This window comes from Triticum aestivum, chromosome 7D, assembly GCF_018294505.1.
Source record: "Triticum aestivum cultivar Chinese Spring chromosome 7D, IWGSC CS RefSeq v2.1, whole genome shotgun sequence".
NCBI lineage: Eukaryota > Viridiplantae > Streptophyta > Magnoliopsida > Poales > Poaceae > Triticum > Triticum aestivum.
Window position 1 is genome coordinate 89,929,645 of NC_057814.1, and position 7,178 is coordinate 89,936,822.

Here is a 7,178-nt window from a genome sequence, read left to right on the forward strand (position 1 = left end):
CCCCTTCCCTAGTTGGATTAGGAGAGAAGGAAGGGGGAGGAAGGAGGAAGGAAAGGGGGCGGCCCCCCTCCCAATTCGGATTGGGCTTGAGGGGGCGCGCCCCCTCCTTTGCTCCTTTCTCCTCTCCCCCACTATGTCCCAATAAGGCCCATATACTTCCCGGGGGGTTCCGGTAACCTCCCGGTACTCCGGTAAATGCCCGATCTCACCCGGAACCATTCCGATGTCCAAATATAGTCGTCCAATATATCGATCTTTATGTCTCGACCATTTTGAGACTCCTCGTCATGCCCTTGATCATATCCGAGACTCCGAACTACCTTTTGTACATCAAAACACATAAACTCATAATACCGATCATCACCGAACATTAAGCGTGCGGACCCTACGGGTTCGAGAACTATGTAGACATGACCGAGACACGTCTCCAGTCAATAACCAATAGCGGAACCTGGATGCTCATATTGGCTCCCACATATTTTACGAAGATCTTTATCGGTCAAACCGCATAACAACATACATTGTTCCCTTTGTCATTGATATGTTACTTGCCCGAGATTCGATCGTCGGTATCTCAATACCTAGTTCAATCTCGTTACCGGCAAGACTCTTTACTCGTTCCGTAATGCATCATCCCGCAACTAAATCATTAGTCACATTGCTTGCAAGGCTTATAATGATATGCATTACCGAGAGGGCCCAGAGATACCTCTCCGACAATCGGAGTGACAAATCCCAATCTCGATCTATCCCAACTCAACAAACACCATCGGAGACACCTGTAGAGAACCTTTATAATCACCCAGTTACGTTGTGACGTTTGGTAGCAAACAAAGTGTTCCTCCGGTATTCGGGAGTTGCATAACCTCATAGTCATAGGAACATGTATAAGTCATGAAGAAACCAATAGCAACATACTAAACAATCAAGTGCTAAGCTAACGAAATGGGTCAATTCAATCACATCATTCTCTAATGATGTGGTCCCGTTCATCAAATGACAACTCGTGTCTATGGCTAGGAAACTTAACCATCTTTGATTAACGAGCTAGTCAAGTAGAGGCATACTAGTGACACTTTGTTTGTCTATGTATTCACACATGTACTAAGTTTCCGGTTAATATAATTCTAGCATGAATAATAAACATTTATCATGATATAAGGAAATATAAATAACAACTTTATTATTGCCTCTAGGGCATATTTCCTTCAGTACAATTACCTCATCAAGTTCTACTTTCCTCCCACTCACTTCTTTCAAGAGAAACTCCTTCTCTAGAAAGGATCCATTCTTAGCAACGAATATCTTGCCTTCGGATCTGTGATAGAAGGTGTACCCAACAGTTTCCTTTGGGAATCCTATGAAGACACATTTCTCTGATTTGGGTTCGAGCTTATCAGGTTGAAGCATTTTCACATAAGCATCGCAGCCCCAAACTTTAAGAAACGACAACTTTGGTTTCTTGCCAACCCACAGTTCATATGGCGTCGTCTCAATGGATTTAGATGTGCCCTATTTAACGTGAATGCAACCATCTCTAAAGCATAGACCCAAAACGATAGCGGTAAATCAGTAAGAGACATCATAGATCGCGCCATATTTAATAAAGTGCGGTTACGATGTTCGGACACACCATTACGCTGTGGTGTTCCGGGTGGCGTGAGTTGCGAAACTATTCCGCATTGTTTCAAATGAAGACCAAAGTCGTAACTCAAATATTCACCTCCACGATCAGATCGCAGAAACTTTATTTTCTTGTTACGATGATTTTCCACTTCACTCTGAAATTCTTTGAACTTTTCAAATGTTTCAGACTTATGTTTCATCAAGTAGATATACCCATATCTGCTCAAATCATCTGTGAAGGTCAGAAAATAACGATACCCACCGCGAGCCTCAACACTCATCGGACCACATACATCAGTATGTATTATTTCCAACAAGTCTGTTGCTCGATCCATAGTTCCGGAGAACGGAGTCTTAGTCATCTTGCCCATGAGGCATGGTTCGCAAGCATCAAGTGATTCCAAAAGCCCATCAGCATGGAGTTTCTTAATGCGCTTTACACCAATATGACCCAAACGGCAGTGCCACAAATAATTTGCACTATTCTTAAACTTATATCTTTTAGCTTCAATACTATGAATATGTGTATCACTACTATCGAGATTCAGCAAAAATAGACCACTCATCAAGGGTGCATGACCATAAAAGATATTACTCATATAAATAGAACAACCATTATTCTCTGATTTAAATGAATACCCGTCTCGCATCAAACAAGATCCAGATGTACTGTTCATGCTTAACGCTGGCACCAAATAACAATTATTCAGGTCTAAAACTAATCCCGAAGGTAGATGTAGAGGTAGCGTCCCGACTGCGATCACATCGACTTTGGAACCATTTCCCACGCGCATCGTCACCTCGTCCTTAGCCAATCTTCGCTTAATCCGTAGTCCCTGTTTCGAGTTGCAAATATGAGCAACAGAACCAGTATCAAATACCCAGGCACTACTGCGAGCATTAGTAAGGTACACATCAATAACATGTATATCAAATATACCTTTCACTTTGCCATCCTTCTTATCCGCCAAATACTTGGGGCAGTTCCGCTTCCAGTGACCAGTCCCTTTGCAGTAGAAGCACTCAGTCTCAGGCTTAGGTCCAGACTTGGGTAGCAACTTGCTTGCCGTTCTTCTTGAAGTCCCCCTTCTTCCCTTTACCTTTTTTCTTGAAACTAGTGGTCTTGTTGACCATCAACACTTGATGCTCCTTCTTGATTTCTACCTCCGCGGCCTTTAGCATCGCGAAGAGCTCGGGAATAGTCTTGTTCATCCCATGCATATTATAGTTCATCACGAAGCTTTTGTAGCTTGGTGGCAGTGATTGAAGAACTCTGTCAATGACACTATCATCAGGAAGATTAACTCCCAATTGAGTCAAGTGGTTGTGGTACCTAGACATTCTGAGTATATGTTCACTAACAGAACTATTCTCCTCCATCTTGCAGCTATAGAACTTATTGGAGACTTCATATATCTCAATCTGGGCATTTGCTTGAAATATTAACTTGAACTCCTGGAACATCTCATATGCTCCATGACGTTAAAAACGTCGTTGAAGTCCCGGTTCTAAGCCGTAAAGCATGGTACACTGAACTATCGAGTAGTCATCAGCTTTGCTCTGCCAGACGTTCTTAACGTCATCAATAGCATCTGCAGCAGGCCTGGCACCCAGCGGTGCTTCCAGGACGTAATTCTTCTGTGCAGCAATGAGGATAATCCTCAAGTTACGTACCCAGTCCGTGTAGTTGCTACCATCATCTTTCAACTTAGCTTTCTCTAGGAACGCATTAAAATTCAAAGGAACAGTAGCACGGGCCATTGATCTACAACAACATAGACATGCAAAATACTATCAAGTACTAAGTTCATGATAAATTAAAGTTCAATTAATCATATTACTTAAGGACTCCCACTTAGATAGACATCCCTCTAAGCATCTAAGTGATCACGTGATCCAAATCAACTAAACCATGTCCGATCATCACGTGAGATGGAGTAGTTTTGAATGGTGAACATCACTATGTTGATCATATCTACTATATGATTCACGCTCGACCTTTCGGTCTCAATGTTCCGAGGCCATAGTTGCATATGCTAGGCTCGTCAAGTTTAACCCGAGTATTCTGCGTGTGCAAAACTGGCTTGCACCCGTTGTATGTGAACGTAGAGCTTATCACACCCGATCATCACGTGGTGTCTCGACACGACGAACTGTAGCAACGGTGCATACTCAGGGAGAACACTTGTACCTTGAAATTTAGTGAGAGATCATCTTATAATGCTACCCCCGTACTAAGCAAAATAAGATGCATAAAGGATAAACATCACATGCAATCAATATAAGTGATATGATATGGCCATCATCATCTTGTGCCTTTGATCTCCATCTCCAAAGCACCGTCATGATCACCATCGTCACCGGCTTGACACCTTGATCTCCATCGAAGCATCGTTGTCGTCTCGCCAACTATTGATTCTACGACTATCGCTACTGCTTAGTGATAAAGTAAAGCAATTACATGGCGATTGCATTTCATACAATAAAGCGACAACCATAAGGCTCCTGCCAGTTGCCGATAACTTTTACAAAACATGATCATCTCATACAACAATTTATATATCATCACGGCTTGACCATATCACATTACAGCAAGCTCTGCAAAAACAAGTTAGACATCCTCTACTTTGTTGTTGCAAGTTTTACGTGGTTGCTACGGGCTTAGCAAGAACCGTTCTTACCTACGCATCAAAACCACAACGATTTTTCGTCAAGTGTGTTGTTTTAACCTTCAACAAGGACCGGGCGTAGTCACACTCGATTCAACTAAAGCTGAAGAAACAGACACCCACTAGCCACCTGTGTGCAAAGCACGTTGGTAGAACCAGTCTCATGAACGCGGTCATGTAATGTCGGTCTGGGCCACTTCATCCAACAATACCGCCGAATCAAAGTATGACATGCTGGTAGACTATTATCGCCCACAACTCTTTGTGTTCAACTCATGCATATAACATCTACGCATAGACCTGGCTCGGATATCACTGTTGGGGAACGCAGTAATTTCAAAAAAATTCCTACGATCACGCAAGATCTATCTAGGCGAAGCATAGCAACGAGCGGGGAGAGTGTGTCCACGTACCCTCGTAGACCGAAAGCGGAAGCGTTATATCAACGTGGTTGATGTAGTCGTACGTCTTCACAATCCGACCAATCTCAGCACCGAACGTACGGCACGTCCGTGTTCAGCACACGTTCAGCTTGATGACGTCCCTCGTACTCTTGATCCAGTTGAGGCCGAGGGAGAGTTTCTTCAGCACGACGGCGTGGCGACGGTGATGATGAAGTTACCGGCGCAGGGCTTTGCCTAAGCACTACGACGATATGACCGAGGTGTGTAACCGTGGAGGGGGGCACCGCACACGGCTAAGAGAAACTTTGATGTGTCTTTGGGGTGCCCCCCTCCCACATATATAAAGGGGGAGGAGAGGAGGCCGGCCCTAGGAGGGGCCGCGCCATGGGGGGAATCCTACTTGGACCCCTAGTCCAAGTAGGAATCAACCCCCCCCCTTTCCTAGTCCAAGTAGGAGAAGAAGGGAAAGAGGAGAGAAGAGAAGGAAGGAGGGGGCGCCGCCCCCTCCCCTTGTCCAATTCGGACTAGGCAAGGGGGGGCACCTCTTGCCGGCCCTCTCTCTTCTCCACTAAGGCCCATTGTGGCCCATTAATCCCCCGGGGGGTTCCGGTAACCTCCCGGTACTCCGAAAAATACACGATACACTTCGGAACCATTCCGGTGTCTGAATATAACCTTCCAATATATCAATCTTTATGTCTCTACCATTTCGAGACTCCTCGTCATGTCTGTGATCTCATCCGGGACTCCGAACAACCTTCGATACATCGAATCACATAACTCATAATACAAATCGTCATCGAACGTTAAGCATGTGGACCCTACGGGTTCGAGAACTATGTAGACATGACTAAGACACATCTCCGGTCAATAACCAATAGCGCAACCTGGATGCTCATATTGGCTCCTACATATTCTACGAAAATCTTTATCGGTCAAACCGCATAACAACATACGTTGTTCCCTTTGTCATCGGTATGTTACTTGCCCGAGATTCGATCGTCGGTATCATCATACCTAGTTCAATCTCGTTACCGGCAAGTTGCTTTACTTGTTCCGTAATGCACCATCCCGTGATTAACTCATTAGTCACATTGCTTGCAAGGCTTCTAGTGATGAGCATTGCCGAGAGGGCCCAGAGATACCTCTCCGAAACACGGAGTGACAAATCCTAATCTTCATCTATGCCAACTCAACAAACACCATCGAAGACACCTGTAGAGCATCTTTATAATCACTCAGTTACGTTGTGACGTTTGATAGCACACTAAGTGTTCCTCCGGTATTCGGGAGTTGCATAATCTCATAGTCATAGGAACATGTATAAGTCATGAAGAAAGCAATAGCAATAATCTAAACGATCATAGTGCTAAGCTAACGGATGGGCCTTGTCCATCACATCATTCTCTAATGATGTGATCCCGTTCATCAAATGACAACTCATGTCTATGGCTAGGAAACTTAACCATGTTTGATTAACGAGCTAGTCAAGTAGAGGCATACTAGGGACACTCTGTTTGTCTATGTATTGACACATGTACTAAGTTTTCGGTTAATACAATTCTAGCATGAATAATAAACATTTATCATGATATAAGGAAATATAAATAACAACTTTATTATTGCCTCTAGGGCATATTTCCTTCAAACATGCCCTGCAAAAGCAAGTTAGACGTCCTCTACTTTGTTGTTGCAAGTTTTACGTGGCTGCTACGGGCTTCTAGCAAGAACCATTCTTACCTACGCACCAAAACCACAACGATTTTTCGTCAAGTGTGTTGTTTTAACCTTCAACAAGGACCGGCCGTAGTCAAACTCGATTCAACTAAAGTTGGAGAAACAGACACCCGCCTGCCGCCTGTGTGCAAAACACGTCGGTAGAACCGGTCTCATGAACGTGGTCATGTAAGTTGGTCCGGGCCGCTTCATCCAACAATACCGCCGAATCAAAGTAAGACGTTGGTGGTAAGCAGTATGACTATTATCGCCCACAACTCTTTGTGTTCTACTCGTGCATATCATCTACGCATAGACCTGGCTCGGATGACACTGTTGGGGAACATAGCATGCAATTACAAAAAAAGTTCCTACGATCACGCAAGATCTATCTAGGAGATGCATAGCAACGAGAGGGGGAGAGTGTGTCCATATACCCTCGTAGACCGAAAGCGGAAGCGTTAGGTTAATGTGGTTCATGTAGTCGAATGTCTTCACGATCCAACCGATCTTAGTACCGAATGTATGACACCTCCATGTTCAGCACACGTTCAGCTCGATGACGTCCCTCGAACTCTTGATCCAGCAGAGGGGCGAGGGAGAGTTCTGTCAGCACGACGGTGAGGTGACGGTGATGGTGATGTGATCCGCGCAGGGCTTCGCGTAAGCACTACGATGCTATGACTGGAGGAGTAAACTGTGGAGGGGGGCACCGCACACGGCTAAGAGAACAATTGATGTGCCTTTGGGGTGCACCCCCCCC